Genomic DNA, 14,340 nt, shown 5'->3' on the forward strand with positions numbered 1-14,340 from the left:
AAATTAATGTTCATGAACATGAAACCGGACAAAAAGGTAGCGGATTGAGGGAAAGTGAGGAATAATATTAATTGGCGGAGATAAAATCAAAGACCCCACCAATCTAGGGTAATCTAGGAGTATATTCCGATAAGTATTGTCAACCGAAGGAGGGAGCAGATATTTTGTATGATTTATAAGAAATAACTAAGAATATTCCGGGAAGGAAACACAAAATAGTGAACAGAGATTTTAACATGATGATTGGTGAAAGATGAGATGGTAGGACATAGAGGTAGTCGAGGCTGGTTAAGAAACAAGTGACAAAGAAGGACATAAAGCAACGAGTTTTGCAAATTGCTGAAGCCTGGCTTCTCCCATATGAAAGGATTAAAGGCTCGGGAAATCAATGGAGAAAATAAGCTTGACGTGGGGGAAGACTAACGACGAGGTTTTATAATGGTGGGAGAAGGGAAAAAGTTCTTACAGGAAATACGAAGAAAGAAGAAAACATGGGAGGAAGACATGTTGAAAGGCGTTGTGCTGTTAAATCTCGGGTTAGAAGGAAGAATGTGAGATAATCGGGGGAGAGTATAGCCAAACTCTTTTGGATATCATGAAGGATGCTAGAAGGCAAGAAGAACAAAATAAAATAATTTAGGGAAAGACGAATTCCATGCGATATGCATTAGATATTAATTCATAGGGACCGCCAAGAGCCTAACAAAATTATAGGTCCGCTAACTATGATAATGATGGAGGTATTGAATGATTGCTAAAGATCGCCATTTTTCAAATGCATACCCTTAATTTAATCAATATTTCCTAAAATGGAATTCGATTAGTGGGCACGAAACTTCTAAAGTTAAGGAATGTTTCAATAAAAAAATTGGAGACTATCTGCTCTTCAGGTATCGAGGGAATGAACCTGATAATATATTATGACCTTGCACTGCTCCAATTAGCGTATACATGTATAAAACTACAAACTGACGACGGACTTACTGATATAAATTACGTTTAAAATTTTAGTTCATCGGGTAGACTTTACATCGGTAGACTTAGGGGAAAAACCGTAAATGCCAAAAAAGTTACTCAAATTCGAAACCAAACGCAATCGATTTTCTTTCAACCATGAAAATATGAAATAATAGACCTAAGTTCATAAAACTAGGGCAAAACTGAGGATTAAGAAGGCAAAATTAATTCTGGTTTCATTTATTTGCTCAAAGTCTCCAAATAAATATTTCATGCACGAATTTTTGAAGATTTTATCGACATTTTGGTATTTGGATTAGTTTGAATGACTAGGTAATGAATACGAGTATTACGGCGCATTTCCACATTATTTTAAGGAAAATAGAAAATTAAAATTGCTTTAAATGAGTATTATACGGCAGTCTTTTTAATGAATGAAATACACGTTCAATGAAATGAAAATAGTGTAAATTTAAAGCGTGCCGTACCCACTGCACTCGTTAATATATTTTCATTAATTTCGTCTATTTTCGATCTTTTCTTAATAAGCGATAATTAGTCAAGGCGAATGATTTTTACGCTCTGAAATTGTTGCATTAAAATGCACATTAGCGGATGACTCCGTTAAAAGTTACTGTTGCGGCATCTCCCGCAGTTTCTTTGGAATTTGTCAAAGGGAAAACACCATACGTGTTTAAAGTTGGCTTTTAACCTCGTGGACAGTGGCGCCTCGCGCACGACTACGAATGCATGTGACATTGTATGTACGGTATTTCGTCATAACATCTAGTTCCTTTAAAAGCCCCAAAATTTCAGAGTTTAAGAGGACGCCTCGGTAGCTTAAGTGGCTAAAGCACTCGACCGGATATTGAGGGATCTGGGTTCGAGTCCCAGTCAAGGCGAATGATTTTTACACTCTGAAATTGTTGCATTAAAATGCACATTAGCGGATGACTCCGTTAAAAGTTACTGTTGCGGCATCTCCCGCAGTTTCTTTGGAATTTGTCAAAGGGAAAACACCATACGTGTTTAAAGTTGGCTTTTAACCTCGTGGACAGTGGCGCCTCGCGCACGACTACGAATGCATGTGACATTGTATGTACGGTATTTCGTCATAACATCTAGTTCCTTTAAAAGCCCCAAAATTTCAGAGTTTAAGAGGACGCCTCGGTAGCTTAAGTGGCTAAAGCACTCGACCGGATATTGAGGGATCTGGGTTCGAGTCCCAGTCAAGGCGAATGATTTTTACGCTCTGAAATTGTTGCATTAAAACGTATTATACATATATCTCGTTTACAAAATTTGTGGAAATTGACAATAAAAAACTCTAAAATGCAGTTATGCACAGGAGATAACCATAAAGATCTGAAATATACTTGAAAGATAATTTTACTTCAAATTACAGGAAGTGTAAGCATAATTTGAAAATAGTTCTGGGCAACAAGAAGAGTATAATCTTTAATCCTATGAGCGTTTAATATCACCCGAACCGCTTTGGATGATAATACATGATAATCCTCATAGAATCTATTTTGTGCTTTTATTAATCACGCTAACAAACTGCAGGCACGCGATTACTGGTTTTAAACCAAGGCATTGGAATACCTGTATTAATAAAAATGCATTCAATTCATAGTAACCTCTGTGAGAATGTTAAGAATATTTAGCAAGGCAGGTTAAAAGGATATAGAGCAACAAGAAAAATCAATATTTTAGGGCGAGGCCATGCTCCTACGCCAGCAACTACGGTCGATTTCTGGAAAAAATTGTACCTTCTTTTATTTCTTGGCCTCTCATCTGTGTCGTATCCTCTGCTAACGCGCACTTCACATTTCATTCAAAATGAAGTGATGAAAGAAAAGTGAGATTCCAAATGGAAAATATAGATGAATCAACAAATTCTATAAATATTAGAAACCCCATGATTTTACAACATATTGCTACAAACAAGAAGTTTTAATTCAGTAAATGTATCATCAAATGATAAAACTACAAACCACAATAATTCTTACATAAAAATCTGCTGAAGAGTAATACATCTACGGCTACACAACACTCGCAAGTCGCCGCAAGTGCGCGTGGCGGAGGTGTGGTAGAACTCAGCATATACGCATAACTGACCTACCTGCATGCATTTGAATATATGTTAGTACATTAGCATAACACTCGTAAACGGACACACGTGCATTCCTATAAACAACAACCAATAATTGACTAAATCATTTAATATCTGTCTTGAAGTAAGTATATACGAACGTTTGGGTTCCATTTTGTCATGGATGCGCATCGCGAGAGGGAAGGAGGAATACTTGAATTAGATGGAGACAGTGTCTACCTCGCTTATTTCATCTCAGTGGAAGAACCTACCAATATAATTAGGTGGCATAACAAGTCCCTCGACGTGGCAAGAAAACTCTGGCGACCACATAAATGGGAAAAATTAAATGAATGAATTTTCTAATTATGTTTGAAAATAAAAATACGATTTCCTAACGGGAAATTCCCTATTTCTTCCGCAACGAACGTGTTGAATGATATGTGTATACAAGGCTATTTAAGGTCGACGTGAATTGCTTTATTTCTAAATTAGTTTTCATTCACCTCTTTACCTTCGGTTCTATCACTTACATCACACCATCAACTCAAGGAGTTTATGCGAGGGGCACATGGACCAGGAAAAATTCACGATTTTATGCGAATTCCAAAGACAATTGCATAGGAATGTTTTTCATGCACGACATGAATTTGATAATAGAGCGAAATACCTTATTTTAACTCTAAGTACATAGGAGGAGTGTCTTAAGTTTTCACAATTGCCACACTGCAAAACAGTGGCATAATTTTGAAGAGATTTAATAAAATGGAAAAGATACAAAGAGATGATATGGAGAATGTGAAATGAGGTGTAACGAGACGCGGTGATTCATGTGCGCCAATTTCAGCAAGACCTTAGCAACAAAAGCATCTGCTAAGGCCCGCCTGAGAAATTAAAAAAAAGGAGAATTGCTGAGAATTCAAGGGGAGGGGGAGAGTAGACAAGAGCAACAGCCCGAAGGGAACTCGAGAGTAAGCAGGGGTAGAAAGTTTCCCGTGGACGATTAATATGCGGGATACGGGAGGAAAGACGCTGGGCTCAACCCAACCCAAGTCTATCCCGTCGCCGGACGTCTATTTCGCCTCTTCATTATCAACGACCGACCAGACAACTGCAAGCCCCACGATGTGAGGTGGTCCCTTCCGATGCAGGGAATAATCAAGCCATCTGCGACTGGCTTAGGAACAAACACATACTCGCGAGAGAGGAAGTGGTCTCGTTTCTCGCGTCTTCCCGTGAGGAACAGCGTAAGGCCCTTATGCAAAAACAGTACGGAGTTACTTTCGAACCGCGCTGCCATCGCTAATTGCGGGAATGCACACTACAGCAAACCCAATGGCTCCAACATGGTGGGAAGCTGGAGCCAATGAAGGGGTTACCATCCGACCCCACACGAAGGCTTTCGTGCATCGGGTTATGTTGGGTAACGATGCTGGAGAGTGACGTTAGGTCCATCGTTCCTGGTCGGATCCGGAGTCCCAACACAAAATTATTGATCGGGAGATAAAAAGCGAGCCATTCTCCCGCGCCAAAAAGGATTGCAGGATACTAAAGATCAACATGGACGCTCTCGAATCAGGTCTCAAACCAACCTGAAGGTTGATTTGAGAGCTGATCCGAGATTTGACGACAATATATGTATATAAATTCAAAACAACTGGACTAATTAAAAGAACATCACAAAAATATAACTATACTTTAGCTTCCTTCGCAATAACTTCAAATGTCTTTTATCAAGTTACAAGCGAATTCAATGTCACGCAAGGAATTAGAAACTGTCAATGATGGCACATTGATTAAAACTCACAGGTGTCATCACAAATTTTGAACCAGAACCGATTTCCCGGAACAAGAATTTAAACTAACGAAAACATGTTCCATATGCATTCACCACTGAACAGGGAGACTGGTAATCCAATGACTGGATAAGCTCAGGCTATTTTTAAAGTCGTGTGAAACTGTGTACACCACGTAAGACCTTGGGCTAATCTCAATAGAGAGTTGACCAAGTTATATAAAAATGTTCAGCTGGTGAAAATGCTGAAAATTTCAATAGATATTAAATATTGACCGTGATTTCTCTTAGGGAAAATTTAATGGAAAGGCAATGCACACATGCATAAAATACTGTCGAATTGAAAAACTCTGAGTACGGTCGAATTGAGTTTCACTATTACTTCAAACAATGCATAAGGAGCACTCATCAAAGGAACATGAACGCTCTTTCCCGAGTCTGAACCTTCCAATATGGGCGACAAATAAGAGTAATGGTAAATGTTAAGGACATGACGTATATCATAAAAATTGACAAATATAAGTCTCAAATATTTTGTAAAGTTACAATATAAGGTACAGAATACAGACCTCAGATTAAAGTGGCAAATAGGGTCATCCGATTTAAATATGATTGCTCAATGTCACCTATTAGATATCGCGATCATAGCATAACCATAGTTATAAAAGCATTCTGATACGAAGGAGTATTTTTTCTGCCATTCTTCTGACAACACTTCTTACATTCCCAAACATCCGTACATAAGTAAAAGCTGGAGTCTTAACATAATAACGACGCCCATCCGCAGAGCATTACGCACGGCAAAGACGACAAAATAAGCATGTTTCATTAAAGGAAGAGCCATAAGAATGAATGGATCTCAATAGCCATGCAAAAATACTGTCGATATTACTACCATATTCCTTCAGTGTGTTTTTTGTACTTTTCAAGTCAAAAAATAAGTTGCATCCTCAACAACTTATAAAAAATTAGTATTGTTAACTAACTGATTGTTCTAAAGATAAAACGTTGTAATTTTGACCGCGGAACAAGGCTTGAAGAATTCATGGATAGTCATAACACTATGATACGGGCGAATTGCCAAAAAAAGATATGCGGCCAATGGTCCCAGGGGTAAGGCAAGGCCTGTTAACCTCTGTTTATGTGTCTCGGTCGTCTGGAACCCTACGACATCAATTTACATGGCTAAGCATCAGGTGTATTTGTGATAAAATAAGTAAAATTTAAAAGTAAAATTAGATGATCATTTGGATTCGGAAAGCATAGAAGGAAAACATGGGCACTGGACGCATGTATTGAGCAGGTAAAAAAAAAGCCGTGCCTCAACCAAATCTTTCACCTTAAGTCCTACTTGAGAGCATGACTGATGTACTGATTCTAGCCAAAGAGAACCAAAACTATTTTCTCTGGGGTGGAAAAAATTTTCATTCTTAACATGGACCCTAATTCAATGTTGCGGCAACGACACTCCATCTGTAATACTCTGGATGGACGATGTTTCGTAGGCAAGTCTAAGACTGCGCCATTCAGGATAAAACAAAATATATACATTCGGTTGAGGCTGACTAGCCAGTTTACAGAGAACGAAAGGCAATTTGGGATGGAAGATTACCGTAGCAATCGAGTTCCCTTTATTATAAGCCAGGGACACAAAGTTTTTCAGGGTGTAGGTCTTCAATATGGAGATGATCAGTTACTTTCGGGCTCGGTGCGTTATGGCATGATGGATGACAAGGACAGAATACGCCACAAACCATGTCAATAATCGGTCATTCACATATGCTCAACAACCACACAATCTTACCGCAAAAATAGAGCCATAGGTATATTACCATTCGTTAAACAGGGTAAACACGAAGTATTCAGTAAAAATAAATAATTATTTTCAGAAAGTAACTGCGGGGAGAAAAGATCGACTCCGATCATGATTATCAACTTATTTGCAAAATGATGACAGCAAATATTACCTCCAAAAATTAGGATCACTCCATTTTTAGTGGCCACAGATTCCCACTAATGCATAAAAGCGGTCACAATTCAATACGGACGGCTTCCGCCCTTGCGCAAACCAGTGAATGTGTCCGCAATGTTGCCAGTTAGAGCGGAAACTCGAACGTCACTCAATATTCGCAAAATGAGTACGTCTCCACCGCTTCCAAAGGTGACGCTTTCATCCTACGCGCATCTGACAATAAGCCGTAAAAAAAATCACAATGACTGCAGGGAGTCGATCGTTTATGATGACGCAATAGTTCCGCAAACGAACGATAGACATTTATTCCACCAAGAACCCCCGCATTTATTGCTTCACTGCAATAATAAACCTATAAATGTCGAATGCATGTAACATTTTTATATTACACACGAAAGACCATAAATTTACGAAAAAAACTAATCATCAAATATGCCCACAGTGGAAGAGGTTGTTATTAGTTAAATACATCTGAAAACCATTATTTGGTACGGTCGAGATCCAATCCAAAAATTGCACGACAATGTATTAGTAAAAAACACTAAATGATGGACACGAATTTTGAGTAAGGCCAATGAAAAAAAGAGAGTAAAGCGACAAATTAGTAGCAAACGCTAACAATTTTAATTGCTTTTTCACTGTATAATCATTATCTTAACCCATTATCTAAGAAAAATCTGATGTATATTATTAGTTGTGAAGGAAAATTCACCGAATAGGAAACTGCTGATTAATAATAGATTCACTGTTCTATATACATTTTGAAGTTTCTTTATTTTGTTCCCAATTGCGTTGTTATTCTGCGCTACTTTTAAATTTTTCTATCTAAAATTTGGAAAAATTGCAATGCTCATAACACCTTTCTTCTTTTATAAACACCTCCAGGAATTCAAAAAATAAAGAGATTCTAATAAGGCATAAAATTGGATTAAAAATCCGTTTCGCGGATTTGTTTACTTTAATACATAAAAACCCTAAGTGATTTTACGGTCAAACTATTCACGAAGTTTCAGTAAAATTTCAAAGCGGAAAATCACAATTATGATGGAGAGCGTGGAAAATTCTCTCCGAAATTACCTCACTGCAGCCAAATTTGAATAGTTCTTAATTAGTGAAGGGGCAAAACACCTCCATGCTGAAAATTCACTGATATTATTCCCTGTAGAGATAGCTCAAATGTTTGTTAAACCACAGTTGAAAAAATTTTCCCCACAGCAATTTCACTGACATTTCTCAGAAAGAATACGGAAAAGATGTCTATTCTTATCGATTCACACGTCCACGAATGTGCACGGATTTAAAGTGATAAGATGAGCGTCATCTCCTGAGTTCATTAGCGAAAATTCTGAAGTTATCATTAACAACTAAAATGATCCCTAAGAACTTTCACGAAATAATAAAAATATTTAAAATTCTGTCCAGGAAACGTGACTGTCGACGGGTTCAAATCTGAAGCAACCTCATGCGCTTTGTCAAAATAAGAAGCAGTCTCACATTCATAACGTTTGGGCATGAAATCTTAATTCCTTACTTCTATGGATTTATATTTTCTTTTCTCCCCAATATACTTAACTGTATCCTCACCGCTTACTTTATTGGGACTAACGAATATTTCCGAAGCAGTTAATTTGTAAAATTTGTTGACATAAATGTTGAAGAAAGTTCATATCTATTTCCTATACATAAACTTTTAACACTGGATTTGACAAATACATCGGCTGAACCCTAAGAATGTGTGTATGTGTGTGTGTGATTGTGTATATGTACATCTATATACATATATATTTCTATATACAAACACATAATTGTATTATGTAAATATATGTACAAGGTTTGATCAAAACTATCAATGTGTATCACACCAAATATTGAGATATGAAAGCCAGCAAATTTTCACTGAAAACATATTCAATATATTCAATTTTATTCCTAAATTTTAAGGAGAGATAAGAATCTATTTCTCAGGACAGCAACGGGTTTAAACATTTTCACGGAATTTCCCGTCTGTAGAAAAAGATATTTCGGGCAACATTTTATTTTTCAAAAGTTTTCTCAAATGACCAGTTAATTTTCTACATCAATATGCCCTTTTCCACTACCATCGAACTGTTTTCACTGATGTAACTCTTGCTATATAATATATTATATTATTATTATATTATAAAAAATAACGTTGAGAGGTATAAAAATAAAAATCTGTTGGTTAGTTCGGCACAATTTTCTCGTAATAACTAATAACGAGATAGAACAAGGGGAAATAGAGGGGAAGAAAGAATATTCTGTTATTTCATTTTAACTTTTAAATAATTCTCCATTCAGAACTAAGTGTAGAGTTAGGCAGTAAATTAGATACCTCGGCAAAACTATTCAAGTTCAATACAATAGTATTACATTTCTAAAGAGAGCATAATTCATATTTCTAATTAAACGAAGGTCTCCATTTCCTTAAAAATAGAACCATTTATTTTCAATAATTGATACATTATCATAAACACTGAACTTTTCCCTGTCATTTTACATAGTCGCCATTTCGGTCGATACGTTTTTTTAAAGGCTAGGGCATAATTTTTCGTTTGCCCATGTCATACCAGCTCGGTGCCGTGTCGCTGAGTAAGCGTTGAATCTCATCTTTCACCTTGCCGTCTTGGCTGAAGCGCCCTTCTGCCAAATTTTCTTTCAGCTTAGGAAACAAGTGGTAGTTCCTGGGTGCCAAGTCTGGACTATGGGGTGGGTGGGTGATGATATTCCATCCAAACTGTTGCAAGACAGCGACGAATGAGGTTTGACGGGAGACGTGGAGGCGAGCGTTGTCGTGGAGAAGGATTTACGCCCTTGCTTAGCATTCCTCTTCTTTGGCGCTGAATCGCCCTCCTGAGTTTTTTGAGTGTCTCCCAATACTTGTCAGCCCTTATTGTGGTCCTGGGAGCAACAAAGTCGACCAACAATAACACGTTCCGATCCCAAAACACAGATTCCATGATTTTGCCCGCAAAATGTGCTTGTTTGAATTTTTGAGGCTTGAGCGAAAAAGAATGCCGCCACTCAAGTGATAACTGTTCGATCTCACGTGCGAAAAGGAACACCCGTGCCACTCATTACAAGCGACGATGACGAGAGGAGAGATGCGGTTCAACGCTTCCTCAACGACTAGCATGACATTTACATACAAAACATGCCCTGCGACTACAAAAATGCATCAACCAAAAGAGTGATTACGTAGAAAATAAATGAACACTGAAACTTAATAATAATGTATCAAGTGTTGAAAATACATGATTCTTTCTATTTCTAAAAAAAATGGAGACGTTCCTCTCGGGATTACCCTCGTAGTTAAGCAAAGCATGCACTGTGTTCATATTTTGCCTCAGTAAGAGGAGGCATTTTTTCATTGCTTTTTATTTATTTTTATGTTTTTTCACAATGACAATATCCAACTCCCTTGGAAAATACTTATCTAACGGATGAACAAGATCTGTGACAAGATACGGTAGCCGTGGATATCTAAAATTTCAGGTGAAAATGGGCACTGATCATTATGAAACAATCAGGTGTATACATTTGAAAACACCTAAAACGCTTTTGATAAATTAATTTCTAAGTAATAACAATAAGAAACGGTGCTTTAATGGTACCAACATTGTTTAGTCATCTTTTAAAGAGCCGCTGAATATATATCTTATTTACTGGCTCAACATAACGTGTGTCCCTCGAATAGACCTTAAGAATGGAAATTTATGAATCAAGGCATTCAAAATGATTACAGGTGCACACGGAGCAGAAGGAAATACAGAACGCCAACTCATTTGAATGAAAATACTAATTCGGAATTGAGAAAATCTCCATCGGAATGCACGGAATCTCATCAGGGTACGGAGTTCTTCAGCGCCCCTATAGTTATGAAACAGTCATAATTCATTTGAGTATGGAGTTGTAAAAAAATCGCTAGATCAATTAAAGAGCTGTACAATATAACAAAAATTTTACTTAAAATTATGAAATCGATGGATGTACAGATTTCTAAAATAAAAATATATTGGTCAATATTATGGTATTAACAAAATAGTAAGAAAAAAGCACTCCCAACCCCTACGGTCACCCAGTGATTATTTCATGGTTACATAATATAGGATTTAAATAAGCTGAGTGATTAACTTACAAGTTTTGAAAGCCGCTTTCAAGACTGGATCCGCTTGTTAGCACACCACCTGGAAAGTAAATACAATCCTTAGTACGCTTATTAATCTCAAAATATTTTAGTACAGCTTGGCAAACATTCTTTTTGACCCACGATCTTCTCGCGTAATAATTAGATGCAATATTTATCAACACAAAAGAATAACATATAGTAATAAAATATAGCAATAAAATAGCATAATAATAGTATCATCAGACAAACATGGGTTATAGCTCTCAACAAACAAAAAGTGTAAATGAAATCACCAGAGAGGATCGAAACACTACACCATGATAATTAGAAAAAATTTGTATCTTGTCAATCGAACATTTCATCTCGTATCGGCACAAAAGATATGATTCGTAGGGTACGGCAGAGGGAAAAAAAAGGAACCATTATTGCTACGAGATAATTTATAAGACTAAAAATATAACTGTTTTCACGCAATTTCACAAATTCGGTAGGAAGAAGAACGTATTAATTCAATTAAAGTACGGAACTTAGGGAAATATGTCCATAACTAACTTAGAAAATCCTGTTCATCTGAACGCAAGAAATTTCATTTAAGTTAAAGCCATTACGTAGTTCACAAACGGCAAGCTTTAGTAAAACCATACGGTGATGCATCTATAATCGATGATTGATCATAGATATTTTAGTAAGAATTATAATCGTGATCTCTACGTAAAAATTGGGGTTTTTTTCCGAAATTTTTAGCCTATTTGGATAAGAATTTATTATTATTTTTATTATTATAATTATGAATTCTACTTTATGCATACAAATGCATATTATAGTTCTATTTATCTAATTTTATAATTTTATACTCTTAATGATTTGTTTCCCAGGTTTGTCTTGAATATAATGTACGGCTTTCATTTATTAGGTCAAATATTACAAATATAATCCTTAGCGGCAAGAGTGGGCATACGAGAAACAATAATAAAAATGTCACACTCATATGCATGCAATAGTTTTTATTTTTATACAACTTTTTCACAGATATTTATGTTACAATACAGAATCTTTTACTTCAAAATAAAAAACACTAACATTGAACAATATCAAGTAGAAATAATGTAAGAAATTTGCCCTACAGGTACGGCAAATCTATGGAGCAAGAGCCCTGGTTATACAAGGCATATTCGAAGTGTAAGGGCCGTTTGGTCATTAAAAAATGTATTCGTTACAAAATGATTCTTATTGACGGTTTTAGTTTGCTACAAAGCTACCTCACTATTCTACATAAACACGGTTCACTTCTATGCAATTTTCATGACTCTGCACCAGCTTCTTTGATCCCACAGCATAGAAGTTCGCCGCCTAGGAATTGAACTAGTTGACAACGCCGGTCCTGAGTTCCTCGTTAGCTTCAAACCGTTGTCCACCAAAACACTATTTCAAGTGTGAGAAGAGGAAACAGTCGCTAGATACAAGGTCGGGACTGGAGCGTGGGTGATCAAAAAGTTCGATCGAGATAAACATTATTTTCTCTTTGTGTTGGTCGGTAAACATTTTCGCTTACTACCTTGCACACAATTTGAGAATTCCGAGATTTTCCATAACAATCGTGTAAACAGTGTTGCTTCCAAAAAGGAGAAGTTTATCACCCAGAGCACTGATCGTCAATGGCTGGTAATATCGCAGTTCTTGGTCCACTAGTTGAACGATTTCATAGTTCCGGACACTGGGCTTACCACTCCGCTCTTATCATACACATTTATGCGCCCATTTTTGAAGTCTCGACATAACCGGCTAACCTTTCCTTCACTCATTACTGTAGGTCCATAAACTAGATACAACTCTCGTTGAATTTGGACAGCTTTAACACACAAAAATCGAATCACAGCACGCTATTCGTAACCGTGGGGGAGCAAGGATTTTCGCGACTTTGTTCTCCGCTTTCACCGACAGGAAAAAATCTACTGAATAAGAACAATTACTTCAGTGGCTTCGTAAAATATCAATAGATGACGCTGCAAGAATACAAAACACACGTATACGTATACGTTATTATTTATTTAGGACAGTATTACGCAACTTCCGTAATGTATTGAAATCGAGTAGTAACTTGATTGAAAATAAATTGTAAATAGAACACTAAAATAGTCGATCAGCATCCCAGCATTGATTTAAAATTGGAATTAATTGTTACCAAAAACATTATTTGGATAATCACTTAGGCCTACCATTTTTCACGATGAAAACGCAGATTCAGACAGAATAAAAAAGCGGACGGACCACGCCTATAGATAGTTTAATCACCTCGCGTCTCCCCCTTTACACCCTCCACGGCTAGACACCCTCTCCTGCCCCAGTCCCACCACTTCCCTCGCGGTTTCCCCCCTGCCATGCACCAAGTAAGGTCGTGGACCTCACTTGCAGCTTCCCGAAAGTGCAATCGCCCACCCACTCCCCCACCTAGCCGCTACAACCCAACCCACTCCGCCACGCCATGAACGATCCAATACCTTATCCGTGAAACTACACGCTGTATATAAAGGGCTACTAGCGTCCCCACGACCCTATCCAATAGAGAAATTATTATAAGACATTCTTGAAATCGTTTGGTATCGTTGATGGCACAGAAATTACAGCGCTGTGTCATGTTAATATCACACCTAAAATCATTCATCAATGCAAAGCAAATTTTATGAGTGCGAATTACTTTTCTCGTAGATTTCAACATAAGTTTAGATATTCAAACCACAGACTCTACAAACCGCGTACAAATATTAATGTTCCTACATTCCTTAATCGGAAATTGGTCTTGAAATTAACTCAAAGGAAAGCCACAAAGAAAGCAGTCAAGTTTTTCCTTTAATTAGTTACTCTTTAGTTGGGATTCACATCATCCGAAGAAAATGCCTCAGGAATCATTTAGAACAATGGCAATTGTCATCCTATTTCAGTCAAAGCCAGATACAACTTTGAAGACAGTCGATAATCTGAACAGCGGCTCTTATTCAGCTGAAATATCACATGCCTTAAGAAAAGATTAAAGCAATTCCAAAATAATATTCCGAAAGGAGCCAATTAGCAAGAGCGGATTGAGTAGTAACTATAGTTATAAAAGATTGAGATCGGTCAAAGTCAACATTTCTCAATAATTCATAGAATAGGGCAGGTTGTGATAAAAGGCATATGTAATAATACCGGTTCACCTGGCATTCCTATACAAATTTGGTGCATAGCTCCTGAACTACTAGGGATCAGGAAGATGTTTTCAAAATAAAATTGCTCTTCAAAACATATCTAAAAACAACAAATCATTTAAAAAAATGACTTGTAGCGCTAAACAGCAAACCTATAATAAATCGGGAAATAATGTTTACTTTTTATTGATT

The 14,340-nt window shown here is 37.0% G+C and overlaps 1 protein-coding gene across 8 annotated transcripts in view; it reads right to left on the minus strand.

Annotated features, from left to right (window-relative positions):
* Snap25 (Synaptosomal-associated protein 25kDa) overlaps positions 1 to 14,340 on the minus strand; it is a 513,578-nt gene that overhangs the window by 312,806 nt on the left and 186,432 nt on the right. For 5 of the 8 annotated variants that reach the window (XM_071597944.1, XM_071597952.1, XM_071597951.1 and 2 more), the window contains one exon: positions 10,976 to 11,024. The exons of 2 other annotated variants lie outside the window; for them this stretch is intronic. The gene's annotated coding sequence lies outside the window, so the exon portion shown is untranslated. Of the gene's footprint in view, positions 1 to 10,975; positions 11,027 to 14,340 lie in introns of all 8 variants that reach the window. One more of the 8 variants, XM_071597948.1, reaches the window with a different exon arrangement.

Source organism: Hetaerina americana, unplaced genomic scaffold, assembly GCF_022747635.1.
Source record: "Hetaerina americana unplaced genomic scaffold, ioHetAmer1.1.p SCAF_9, whole genome shotgun sequence".
Lineage (NCBI taxonomy): Eukaryota > Metazoa > Arthropoda > Insecta > Odonata > Calopterygidae > Hetaerina > Hetaerina americana.